The sequence below is a fragment of the Pelophylax lessonae genome (assembly GCF_965119305.1).
Source record: "Pelophylax lessonae genome assembly, chromosome: 9".
In the NCBI taxonomy this organism is placed as follows: domain Eukaryota; kingdom Metazoa; phylum Chordata; class Amphibia; order Anura; family Ranidae; genus Pelophylax; species Pelophylax lessonae.
In genome coordinates, this window is record NC_138776.1 from 83,729,732 (window position 1) to 83,744,318 (window position 14,587).

Below are 14,587 nucleotides of genomic sequence, written 5' to 3' on the forward strand. Positions count from 1 at the left end.
GGTCTCTTTTTTATTTTGCACATATGTTTTCTGGACTGTCATAACCCATACTGAGGAGATTGCATAGGAGATTGGAGGAGCTGGATGTAGCCATTAATAGGCTAAAAAGTTATTTTTGACCCTATTTAATTGTGGTGGTCGCACCATCCCAGGTGAGATTATTCCTGTTGGGGGGGGGGGGCACCTTGAGGAGACGCACTGGTCGCATGCACGGAAAAGAAGCTCCCCTAAATATGTTTTTTGAATCATCACTTGGCGTTCTCTCAACAGTTTAACTCACAAGCATTGACTATTTTTGATTATGTGTGTGTGGCGATCGCAGTAGCTATAAATATCGCACAAACTATAGATATCTATCATTATTTTTTTGTCATTGTGCATAATTTTTGTATTTAATTGTTTGATTCACTATTTTAATTTTGCACATTATTTTATGTCTATGAGTTTGATTTATTTTCGGATATGACCATTCTCAACTCAATATAGTATACAGTTGTGGTTTATATTTTTGAACATTGAGGTTTTGGTTGGGCACTAATAGCGTGGCAATTCATTATAAAGTGAGTTTACCAACCACTGTGTACCCACAATGTGAGTGACACCACCCCATAAAGACTGACTGCGGCAAAGGAAAACAGCAAAAGCGAGGATGTGCGGGGGGAGCAGGAAGGCTGAAGATAACCCAGAGGTTAGTCCAGATGACAAACCCGAGGTAAATGCTGACCCCGCCCAGTGACAGGAGAGGATATACAAGTGAAAAGTTACACTCATTGGTCAGCTGTTTTCCCTCCAAAAGATTTGTCACCAGACCAGTGCTTAGCTGACTGAAGATCTCCCCAGCAACTGAGATACCTGAAACACAAAACAGAAAGTACCAGCAAAGCCACCCCAGTGTCATGCCTCAAGTAGCTGAGCCTAAGGTGAAAAGGGATCACCCTGGTGGAAGACGCAGGCTAACCTGAGGTGCGGAGTCTAAGTGCCAACCGGTGTTCACCAGAGCTCCTGATGGTGGAGATGGACTTTGCTGCTTGTTGGCACCAGGTCACGGTCCTCAGGGTTGCCCAACATGAGGTAAGCGAGTTCGGATCCGGGAGCGGAGGAACCGATAGGAATTAGACGGAAGCGTAGTCACAAGAAAGTCATCAGCCAATGGGAATCGAAAGCCAGGAAGGTCGTCAGCCAAAAGAGAAATCGAGAGCCAGGAAGGTCATCAGCCAAAGCCAAGTCATGCATGGAGGAACATGGAAAACAGAAGATATTAGAGATACACCTTGAAGCACAAACACACAACCAAAGAACTGCAAGCCAACAGGTGATATCTATATATCCTGTATGCAACCTCATCACTAAGCGACACCCAGGAAGCAGCAGGAAGTGATGAAGCAATCAGAGTGTATAAATACAGCAGTCAGCACACGTCCAAGATGGCTGCAGACAGGAAGGCAAGGTGAGACCTTGACACCCAGAGAGACATGTACTCTACACTACAGTCACCATAGCCCTCTATAAAGAATAATTAAAAAACAAATGGGTGTTGGGGGTGACAATCCCATGGGGATACTTCTCTTCTTTTTTTTTTTCTTTCATGGCCCTACCATTTCATCTCCAGCACTTAACAAATCAAACCACCCAAATAATGTTCTTTTAGACAATGTCACCTTGGTCTACTAAAGAGTACCAATAGAAGTCTTTCCTGTACAAAGGGTGTCGCAGATGGAGCCAATGGCTTTTTGCCCACAGTGTATCTGGCCTTGGATACAAACATTTACAGTACCTACAGTATGTATTTATTAAAGCAAAACTACATTTCTACTGTTACATACTGTGAGCAGGCATTTTATTGCTGATGAGACATGCAATGTTTCTTCTGCAATAAATTACACCTACCTCCCTGAGATCTCCAGAATGTAAACTGAGCTGAACATGCGCAGCTCACCTTATAGCGGCCAGCCAAATCCCTGTGTGTCGGAATGACTATCTCCGGAGCACAAATATGGCTGAAAACAAGCACACAGTAGAAGATGCCAGTAAGGGACCATTGGCATGGAGAGTATTGATCCCTTAAGCTCAGCTTTCAATTTTACATACTTTATAATATAATAAGTGTATAATAAGAGTTGAGAGGACCCTGTATATTAATAATTTACAATCTAATAGGAATTAGGAAATTATACAAAAAAAAAAAAAAACCTACAAATTTCAAGGTGAACGGACCAGCACTGTAAAAATAAAAGTTTGGACTATTGATATACACTCACTGGCCACATTTTTGTAAAATATTTACAAAAATGTGAGGGTTGTACTCACGTTTGAGATACTATATGCGGAGCATCAAAAATATAGGAACAATGACTGTGTGCCTGACATACTCCTACACCTGTTTTTGAGGAGTTGTGTGCTACCTTATCTGTAGTGTCACCTTTCTGAAGCCTAAAGCTAGCCATAGACTGTGCAAATTTCAGCTCACTTTTGTGAGATGCTGTAAATAGTAAAATAAAACTTGACCCAAAACCATTATATTTTCCCTTTTATGACATGAGTCAGCTGATGGCAGAGGTCACTTGATATCATAAATTATTGTACCTTTTTTAAAATACTGTTTTCACATTTTTCATCCTTTTTTACATCTTCAATCGAATCCTTTGACGCCTCCTTAAAACAACTCCAGAATCATCTGCTGTTGACTAGCTTCCTGATGGTTAGTGTTGAACCATGTCTGTGCAATGTGAGTCAGCACAGCCACAATCACCATCCAGGGCGGGTGTGACGGCATAACTGCACAGGAACACAATTGGGTGACAGTTGTCACTCCATAACAGGAAGTGCCTGATCAAAGACCTTTCTTGTGGGATCACTATGAATCATGGTAAACTGAACATTTAAAAAGATTATTGAAATTTTATCAACATATTTTTTTTTTTTTTTTTAATTTTTAGCGTTTGGGTTTAGAGCAGCTTTAAGCTTTGTCAGCAAACTGAAGGAAAATATCCACAGCACTGTCACATCATTTGTTAAATTAGGCAATAGATGAGATCAAAGACGTAATGCAAAGGCTGAAGAGAGAAAATATACTTGAAAAGGCCGATAAGATTAAGTGTTGTTTGAATAAGATACAATTAGGTTCTAGTGGTTTATATAAGGAATGCTACAAATATTTCTCATAGCACATTAAGCTCTGGCCCTATTCTTATTTTTGCACTTAGAAATACATTAGGCTCAGATCAAAAACCATAACACAAAAATAAGAATCTTTATTTTAGCCATGTGACTGGTATGTTCAAATCTCATAAATCATTGGTAAAAATATTTTTGAAAATAAGTCTCCTGGTGTGTAAGCTGTGTAAATTGAGTCCATTATGTTCTAATTCATATGGGTATTTCTAAATAATTTGAAGTTGAACTGTACTCACTTCCACTCCAGCTATGCACTCTTCTTCAGTCGGATTTTCTGATCCAGTGCCGGATCTTTGGCCATTTTCATTGGTCAGGCCAGGAAGATGTCACTCCCATGCATGCACAAGACATTACTCATCGCAGCAGATGCCAAAATTGTACACTGATCTGCACATGCCCAGGTCAATGTAAATTGAAAATAAGCAGGGAAGAATACTTTTATGCAGAAGAGACTGAGTCTCTTCTGCAATAAGGTGGTTGCAAGCTTTTGATTAAAAAAAACAAAACAAACATGCAATGGTTTTGCACAGAGCTCCCCCGATCCTCTTCTTTTGGGGTCCCTCCTCTTCATCGCGTGCCCAGACGGAATGCTGGTTTCCATTGGGGCACCCGTGCAGGCTCGCTTCTGAGTCACGCTGCTGCGTCCATTGGCACAGACAATGGGACCCCCCCCCCCCCGCCTCCGCTCCTGTGACACAGTTTTTGATTGACAACAGCTGGAGCCAACGGCTCTTGCTGCTATCAATCTGTCCAATGAGGAGAGTGACAGCGGCTGGAGCCTCTGCACTCGTGCACATTGCTGGATCTAAACAGGTTTAGGTAAGAAAAAGGGGGGAGGGGGGTCCGGGGGGGAGCTAAAGCACAGAAGGTTTTTGTATGGTCAGCTTTGCATCTACCAACAGCTATGTAGAGAATGGACCTGCCAGATTGAATTCACCTTTAATTTATTGTTTAGCTACAAATTCATATTACAGTATGTTAGTAAATCTAAAGGAGTCTTTACAGACATTGTAAAATCAGATTGTAATATGTATGGCCAGTTTTTGTACAATATCTGTTTGCAGCAATCTCCAAAATTGTTTTCACATTTTCATGAAATAAATCATGTCAATTTTATGATATATTTCCAAATACAAAATATCAGTTGAGAATTTATTTTTTGTAGTTTTCATCCTTATGAAATTAGCCCCCTGTTCCCTCCTGAAACCTAATTGAAACCTTTATGACTAATGCCACTGTTAAACTTCATATAGGAAATGAGAATTCTATGGCACCCACTTTTCTAAACGTCCAGTGTTCGGGTATCCTCGAGAGCAGCCTACATGTCGAAAATCTCTTACACTGATTTGGGATAGTCATCTACAGTTTAATCCAGCACCCCACCATCCCATGTCTCCAAAACTGTGACTGGGATACAATGGCACTAAAATTCTTTTCTAGACTACAGGCTTTTGGAAAATGCCAGATTGTTAGTCTAGTGCAGCCTTTCTCGACCTTCTTAATTTGGAAGAACCTTGAAATGCCTCTCTGGGCTTAGGGAACTCCTTCTAATAATTACTAAAAGTACAGTTCACAGTACATTTGTGCAATGGTCACTGGGAAGAATGCTCCTTACCAGGGCTTTTTCCCCCCCAAAGAATAGGTGCAGAAACGTTCCACCGTTTGATTCACCCCTTGTCTCTGCCCCCTACCCACCTCCAAGAACTGTCTCTTGGTTCCACCCCCTACCCACCTCCCAGTACCACCTCTTTCAGAGAATACACAACCAATTTGTATTTTGTGGTGCTGAGTAATTTGTATGGAATGTGTTAATGGTAACAAGAAAAGCAGTAAAATAGATCTCCTGCAGCCAGCAACAGTAGATTCCCCACACAACAATAGATCCCCCCCAGCAACAATGGATGCACACCAGCAACCATAGATCCCCAGCAGCAGCAAAATATCTCCCAGCAACCAGCATCAATAGACATCCCAGCAGCAGTAGACCCTCCCTCAACATTAGAACCCTCACAGCAACAACTGAGTACCCAGCAACAATAGACCCCAATGCAAAAATTGATTCCCACCAGTGACAATAGGTTCCCCTAGCAGCCATCATCAATACACCCTCCACCACACCTGAGCACCCCTTGCCATTACATACATTCAGTGCTGAAGGTGCTGGGCCTGCGTTCCCCCATGTTACCACTAAAGAAAGCCCTGCTCCTTACATTTGTGGTCATTGGCAGGAATCTTACTCTTACAAATAGGTAAAATGATCATTAGTGTCAGCGGTTATATGTCTAAGAGTCAGAAGTTGCTCATTGCTCAAGGAACCCCAAGCAACCTGTGGAGGAACCCTAGGGTTTCATGGAACACTGGCTGAGAAAGCCTGGTCTAGGCAGTCACTTGATATATCTGGCCACAGATTGGGTTGATCCAACACTGTTTCTTTTTAGCTGAGATAATGAAATATGCAACAAATTTGCCCATCCACAGTGATGGAGAAATCTTACAAATGTCAATGTTTGTTGGCCATGTGAGCAGTGGAAGCATAATACTACATGTTTGGACCGTTGTGACCATAATATAACCGCACCCTGGGTATTCTATAACTGAACAATTTAGATCTAATACACTTTTCTTGGCTCTTAATTCACCCACATACAGGAACTTTTATGTCATGTACCACAAGTGTTTGTCACTGTTCCTGTGACAGTAAGTGATAAAAATAAGCTGGCCGTACATTCATCTTTTCTTTTTCTTCATTGGGGTGCCTTTGTAAATAAATGGACAATACAAAATGAATTGCACCACAAAGCAGCATGCATGTTTTGTCCTTACCATCCAAGTGTAAAAGGGCTCTTAAAGCGTTTCATCAAGATATGGGACTATTGGTACAACTCTTCTTTTTTAACCTCGTCTCTTGTGCTCATAAAATTACACACAATGACTTTCCCAGAGCCACAAAAAACCCAATGTACTGATATATGATATTTTAAAATGTAGCAGTTTGAATAAGCTCAGATATAGAAAAATAGAGCACCCATCTGACACCAGCCACAGCTATGGAAATCACAGTGGTCTAACCTGGTTAGTGTTTAACCTTGAGCACGAAGTGAAAGTATGCAGTAGCTCTAATTCCTTTGTCAGGCATGAGCAGAAAAGCACCCGTCCCACCTTGCCTGAAGGCTCTGCTTTACAGGCCTTTACCTGTTTCACTAGCACCTGACCATCACGTCACCATCTCACGTGGTTTGTAAAGGTGTGACGGTCTAAGGGCATGTTTTGAGTTGCATTGTGTGTGAAAAGTAGTCTGTGGTGGATTACTATTCACAGATTGGCAAGGGGGTGGCTGACAGGCATTCAGGAGGAAATATTTTTACATCAGAATGCCTTTTTTTCTTCTTTATTTTGGACATCCAAAAGTTTGTTTTTTAATGGGAATACTGGACTGCAACCATGAACCTAGCATTTGGCCTGCAGTTGTGGCAGGGCCACCATTCACTTGCACATGTTGCATTTGGTGGTGGGGGGTGTTCACATGCAACTGAGATGCTTGCACTGTGGTACAGCAATTATACCTGTTGCCACCCTTGGTGGCCGCTACCACCACCCAAAGCAACTCATCTTCCTGAGTTTGGCCATGTCGCTCCTGCCCCGCAACCACATGAAGTGCATGTGGTGAGGAGTGTAAAGGGTTCAAACAGGCTAGGAGGAGGCAACATAATGCATCCTTACCTCCCTCCTGGATCGCTCTTCCGAGGGCCAACACATATGTAAACAAACCCTGAATGTGTCAGCATGACAGCCTATTGACTAGCATTTTCTAGAGGGCAGCAACTGCCACCCTGAATGTCTTCTACAGTGTTTTAAAACAGATTTAAAAAGTCTGTGCAGCCAAATTTTTTTTTGGATAGAATAGGAAAAGATTAAAAAGTCTATCACCTTTTTATTGCTATCCGTGGCTCCTATTTAAGGTTGGGTTCACACTATTGTGAATTGGATGCGGATTTTCTCTGCATCCAATTTGCATGTCAGGAGATTGTGACCGGTTCTTTATGAAGCCGGTTGACAAATCTCCAGAACGGCTCCGGTGTGAGGAGGAACAACAAGCCCAAAATATCCCAGTGTGGATAACAAGCGATTTTTGACCAAGCATTCACAGCAAGCTCACAATAATAGAGGTGAGAACCCAACTATAGGGGGGAGCACATCTTAAAGTGTCAACACATAGTGCAGTAATTGGAAGCACACCCACAGGGCACGGAGCAGCAAATAACTCACTAAAATGGCACCAAAATCGCATGAACTTTATTTTTGACGTTATATTGCTTTTCTCATATTATTATATGCTTTTTCCACTGTCACATTGATCATTTTGATAAAAACTGTCATGCATTCTAATAAGCACTAATTTGATGCACCAAGGCAAACACTTGGGATATACAAGGTAGTAACATTCAATGTATGTTGATTCTGATTTCATAGCACAGGATTATTTTTGTATGGGAAGCACACCCACTAAGTACAGAGAAGCAAATAATAACCCATAATTCACCAAAATCGCACCAACTTTATATTTGATGTCAAATTGCTTTTTTCATATTATTATATGTATAATTTACTGTCACATTGATCATTTTGATAAAAACGGTCACGCATTCTAATAAGCACTATTTTGGTGCACCAAGGAAAACACTTGGGATATACAAGGTAGCAACCTTCAATGTATGTTGAGAGCCGGTTCACACTACCACGACCAGAAAGTTGCCCCATGAAGGAGCGACTCTATAGCGCTACTTTGAAGAGACTTTGAAGAGACCTAAATGATAGGCGACTTTGTCTGTGGGGAATACCTGGGTAATCTTTTTCTTCTTCCTGGAAAGTCTGATCACAGTCGCTTGAAAATAGATAAGGATCCGACTTAGAGGCGACTCCCATTGAAGTCTATGTGCACAAGCCGGATAGAAGTCGCCTTGAAGTAGTACAGGAACCTTTTCTGAAGTCAGAGCGACTTCAGTAGTGCATATTAAGACGGCTCTCATTCATTCACATTGAATTTGTAATGACAAGAGACTTGGGGCGACTTGAGGGCACACAAGTCGCGTCCCAAGTCGGAGTAGTGTGAACCGGCTCTGATTCTGATTTTACAGGAAACAGGTTTTTTTTTTTTGTATAGATTATTAGCATATCTCACATTATAATATCCCCATTATTCATCCATCAGTCACATTTGTGTATGCGCAGCACTATAATTATATAATAAGGAGATTGTGACCGCCGCTCTATAGAGCCAGTTCGCATATCTCTGGAGCGGCTCCAGAGCGAATTGCACAGGAGTTCTATGCATCTTCTGGTCCATTTCAGGTCCGAATTCAGCCAAAAATTCTGACTTTAATCAGTACTGAAACGGTGAACAGGAACGCACCGGACCCTTGCTGGGAGCCGCTCCTTGCTGCAGTGTGAACCCAGCCTTAAAGAGATTTCCCCTCACATAATGGAAAATCTCCAACAAAACAGATGGAAAAAAACATTTTTGGGCCGCGCCGAGCAACATGAAGAAGGAGTAGAGAATGGACACAATACTGACTACAGTGTAGAACGCGGATGTATAGGAAAAAAATTACGCTTAACAGTGGAGCAAGTATATATAAATGGCGGGACTGTGCAATTAAAGGTGGGCCAAGAATACCAGAAGACTGATCCAGCTGGAGAGTTGTTTGCGGTGAGGATTCTGTCTTTTTAGCACTTTTATCTTTCTTGATACTAAAGCTGAGCTGGTGAGTGTGGTTTCAGTTTGTGGTGGAAGGTGATCACTATCACTGTTGTCGCCTTTTTTAAGATGAACACCTAAGAAAATAGCAGAATGTTCATGGCACACATATAGCTTATATGAAGATTTGTAGCACATGTTGGTTTATTCAGCATTCATCTCAGCTTTTTAATTATTTACTCCATTGGCAGAGGGTATTGTTCACTTCTAATATGCAAGTACACTATATTGTCAAAAGTATTGGGACACCTGCCTTTACACGCACAAGAACTTTAATGGCATCCCAGTCTTAGTCCGTAGGGTTCAACATTGAGATGACCCCTCCTTTGCATCTATAACATTTTCAACTCTTCTGGGAAGGCTGTCCACAAGGTTTAGGAGTGTGTCTATGGGAATGTTTGACTATTCTTCCAGAAGTTCATTTGTGAGGTCAGGGACTGATGTGGACGAGAAGGTCACATTTTGTTTTTTCTGCTTTTTAGTGTAGATGTGAGATCTGAGATCTTTTTGACCCCAGATCATCTCACATTGAAGCGGACCTGTCCTGCTTATTTCTACTACAAGTGATGTTTACATTTATTGTAAGAGGAATAAAAGTGATCAAAAAAATGTTTTTTTAAAGGGACAGTGAAAAAATAAAAAAGTAAAATAAATAAGAAAAAAAAATTTAAAGCGATCTGTCCCTCTGAACTTGCGCGCAGAAGCAACCGCATACGCATGTCGCGCCCACATATGTAAACGGTGTTCAAACCACACATGTGAGGTATTGCCACAATCGTTAAAGTGAGAGCAATAATTCTAGCTATAGACCTTCTCTGTAACCCTAAACTGGTAACCTGTAGAAATTTTTAAAGCGTCGCCTATGGAGATAGATTTTTAAGTACCAATGTTTGTTGCTATTCCACGAGCGTGCGCAATTTTGAAGTATGACAATTTGGATATCTATTTACTCGGCGTAACATTATCTTTCTCATTATAGAAAAAAATTGGGCAAACTTTACTGTTTTCTTATTTTTTAATTCAAAAAAGTGTATTTTTTCCAAAAAAATTGCGTTTGTAGGACCACTGCGCAAATACGGTGTGACATAAAATATTGCAACAGTCTCCGTTTTATTCTCTAGGGTCTCTCCTAAAAAAATATATAATGTTTGGGGTTCTAAGTAATTTTCTAGCAAAAAATACTTATTTTAACATGTAAACAAGACATAGGCCTGGTCCTTAAGTGGTTAAAGAGCAAAAAATTAAAAACCGCAGAGGTGATTAAATATCACCAAAAGAAAGCTCTATTTGCGGGGAAAAAAGGACAAAATCTTATTTGGGTTCTGTGTCACACGACCACGCAATTGTCGGTTAATGTAACGCAGTGCAGTATCGCAAAAAATGGCCTGGTCATGAATGGGGCGGGGGGAGGGTAAATCTTGGGGGACCAAGTGGCTAAAGGCTTGCCAGCTCACGTTTATTAAAAAAGCGAAAGGAAAGTCCAAAAGTGGCAAATAAAAGCTCACATGGTGGTAAAGTTCACAGACTGGTTCTTCAACATAAAAAAAGGGTTAACCTAGAAAATGCTAGCCAACCTGGCTACACTTCAGCAGCACCTTGCCATATGGACCCATTCTTGGCCCCCAGATAGGTTTCTCCCAGCACCCTGGGTTTTTTCGCACTTCTCAGGAACTCAGACTTTCTGCAGCCCCCTCTGTGGACTCGCCAGTCACCTTGGCATTCTCAGCCTCTATGGACCCGCATGTGGGCGGGGTCATCTGAGCCACTGCAGGGTACCTCTCGCACAGAGTACACTCGTCAATGTCCAGGACCAAGTGGAGACTGCGGTCATATGAACAATCAAACATTTAGGCCCCTTTCACACAGGCGGACCGTTCAGATCCACCTTTCAACCAGGCGGATCTGAACAGATGCTCCATGCATCTCTATGGGGCATCGGATGTCAGTGGAGACATATCCGCTGACATCCGATCCGATCTGTCAAATCCGGACGGATGGAAACCCTATTTTACATCCATCTGGCAGATCGGATCGGATGAGAATGGACAGACAGTCCGTTCCCATCTGATTCCCCCATAGAGAAGAATGGGGACCTGACAGCTCTGTCTCCGCACACAGAGCGGAGACAGAGCTGCCATCCGCCTGCTCAGCGGGGCATCTGAGGATCGATCCCCCGCTGAGAAAAACGGAGTCCGTCTGACGGACTCCCTGTGTGAAAGGGGCCTAATGTAGTTCCCTGACTTAGAGATGAGCTTTCACTGTGTGCAGTAAAATAACATACAGAGCTCCTATGACAAAGTGCTTTTCCATGTCACTACACACTGTAACTTGTATATTGCATTAGGAGGGACGTGCTGAGCCTGCGCCCACTCCACCAGTCCATTGTACCTCTGTTACCTCAATCCCAGTAACAGAATGGGGTCCCGCCAAGCACCTACCATAGACCTCATGCATGCTCACATTAACTCTTTCACTTCCTTTACCTCTTGACCAGGCCATAGATTGCCGTAACCTGGGTTTGGATCTGTTTGCTGTTGGATACCAACACCTAGGGAGGAAGCCAGACAACGACCCCCTCACTACCAGAGGACCTATCACCTTACCAGATACCACACCTAACAACTGGTTGCTTGTAGCTTAGTTACCCATAGCAACTGTTCTCCTCTTCTCAGTGTCTTACCGAGTTAACCTGTTAGTAACTGTGTTACTTCATACCAGGGGCGTATCATGAAATCAGTGGGCCCATGTGCAAAATCAAAAGTGGGCCTGGGGTCTGCCGGGAAAAATAATGTGGCGCACAAAACATGAGGTGTCAGAAAGTGGGCGTGGTTTAAATTAGACCAAATATTGGGCATGGCTTAAAGAAGGTGTGATTAGAGTCTGAGATGACTTACATAATGCAGAAGGTGGTAATGTTAAATAAGGAATGTACAATGTGGAGTGTATGCCAGTGGGTAGTATGTGTAGGAGGTGTTGGAGTGTATGGCGGTGGGTAGTATGTACAGGAGAGGGGTGTGGAGTGTATGGCGGTTGGTAGTATAAGCAGGAGATGTGTGCAGAGTGTAAAGATGTTAGCAGTATGTGCAGGAGAAGAGTGCGGAGTGTATAGAGGTGAGTAGTCTGTGCAGGAGAAGAGTGCAGAGTGTATAGAGGTGAGTAGTCTGTGCAGGAGAAGAGTGCAGAGTGTATAGAGGTGAGTAGTATGTGCAGGATTAGAGTGCGGAGTGTATAGAGGTGAGTAGTATGTGCAGGAGAAGAGTGCAGAGTGTATAGATGTGAGTAGTATGTGCAGGGAAAGGAGTGCAGAGTGTATAGAGGTGAGTAGTATGTGCAGGAGAAGAGTGTGGAGTGTATAGAGGTGAGTAGTATTTGCAGGAGAAGAGTGTGGAGTGTATAGAGGTGAGTAGTATGTGCAGGAGAAGAGTGCGGAGTGTATAGAGGTGAGTAGTATTTGCAGGAGAAGAGTGTGGAGTGTATAGAGGTGAGTAGTATGTGCAGGAGAAGAGTGCGGAGTGTATAGAGGTGAGTAGTATTTGCAGGAGAAGAGTGCGGAGTGTATAGAGGTGAGTAGTATGTGCAGGAGAAGAGTGCGGAGTGTATAGAGGTGAGTAGTATGTGCAGGAGAAGAGTGCGGAGTGTATAGAGGTGAGTAGTATGTGCAGGAGAAGAGTGTGGAGTGTATAGAGGTGAGTAGTCTGTGCAGGATTAGAGTGCGGAGTGTATAGAGGTGAGTAGTCTGTGCAGGAGAAGAGTGCAGAGTGTATAGAGGTGAGTAGTCTGTGCAGGAGAAGAGTGCAGAGTGTATAGAGGTGAGTAGTATGTGCAGGATTAGAGTGCGGAGTGTATAGAGGTGAGTAGTCTGTGCAGGAGAAGAGTGCGGAGTGTATAGAGGTGAGTAGTCTGTGCAGGAGAAGAGTGCGGAGTGTATAGAGGTGAGTAGTATGTGCAGGGAAAGGAGTGCGGAGTGTATAGAGGTGAGTAGTATGTGCAGAAGAAGAGTGTGGAGTGTATAGAGGTGAGTAGTATGTGCAGAAGAAGAGTGTGGAGTGTATAGAGGTGAGTAGTATGTGCAGAAGAAGAGTGTGGAGTGTATAGAGGTGAGTAGTATGTGCAGAAGAAGAGTGTGGAGTGTATAGAGGTGAGTAGTATGTGCAGGAGAAGAGTGTGGAGTGTATAGAGGTGAGTAGTATGTGCAGGAGAAGAGTGTGGAGTGTATAGAGGTGAGTAGTATGTGCAGAATTGTATGGTGGTGGGTAGTTAATGCAGGCAGAGGAGTGCAGTACCAGCTTCTAAATGTCTGTCAGCCACTGTTTTATCACCTTGGTGGATCACTTTTTATAGGGACTATGGCGGAGAGTACAGCAGGGCTGAAAAAGCCCTAAAAGAAAAAGAATCTCAAGCACATTCCTTACCAAAATTGACAGGGGGTCTCAACAGGGCAGTGTACAGGAGGTCAGCCAGCAGGGCACGTTACATGGGGGGGGGGGGGGGGGGGCAGCAGGGCACATTATATAGGGCACAAGATAAAAGGTAGCTGCTGAACTGTGTAGAAGTAAATTATGCATCCCCTCAGAATGTAGCTGATCAGCTGTGCCTGTGTCAGGGAGAGATTGCAGATAATATATAGCCTGGGCAGTTGGAGCACTGGGATGGACAGAGAGCTTGGATAGTCTGATAAAAGGGGGAGTACAGGAGTGAAGGACTGCAGGGAGACTAACCCAGCACAATCAGTGGGACTGAAAAGAGCAGAAGATCGGAGCAATATTGCAGAGACAGAGGGGAGATATATGAGAGAGAGAGTGAGTGTAGAAGTATCTTGAAGGGGGGAGTGGGATGAGAAACAAAGATACAGAGAACCTGAACAAGTGGATCTATCCTCGGAGGCCCGTGTGCAATGCACACTCTGCATACATGGATGATACGCCATTGCTTCATACCCCATAGTGCATTTACAGTCCCTGATTTTTTTACGCCAGACCCAACATGCACCCATTTGAATAACTTCAGACCAGGCTCAGAGCAGTTAATGTAGCTTTACTGGACAAGTTGCAGCATAACAGTTCAGTATGAACAATATCCTTCCCTAATCCTAACTAGAATAATGTAGTGGCCCAGGCATACTTCCTTGAGGTGGGAGACCAAATCCTGGTCTCTTCAGTAGCGCCACGACCACGGTCACAAGTGATGCTGGAACTCCTGGACCCAACACAACCTGTATTTTTTGACCTCAGACTTCCCCTTTTTTTTAGCACAGGTTGGCTGATTAGGACCAAAAACCTGGGAACTGAGCAAAAAACACCTAAACCTTTCCCCAGCCTGGGCTGGCTGCAGGCTCACGCACTTCAGCCTGCCTACACGCGTAGCTGTCCTGACTCTCCCAGTCCTGTAGGCAAAAAGTCTCCCCAAAATAGGGTTTTGTCTCCCGAGTAGGTCACCCCTTCTGGCTGGAACACACCAATATATTCACTCCATGGCTGTGCCTCTGAATGGCAGAAATTGCCCTGAGCTATCCTCAAGCTTTCATTATAAGAGATACTGTATATGCACCTGGATACACACCCTGCTGGTTTTCAACAAAACCTGGATACTGGGAATATCAATATCCAGAGAAAGCTGTAAAAACTGTTTTCTCTGCTCATAAACAATACTCCACAGCAC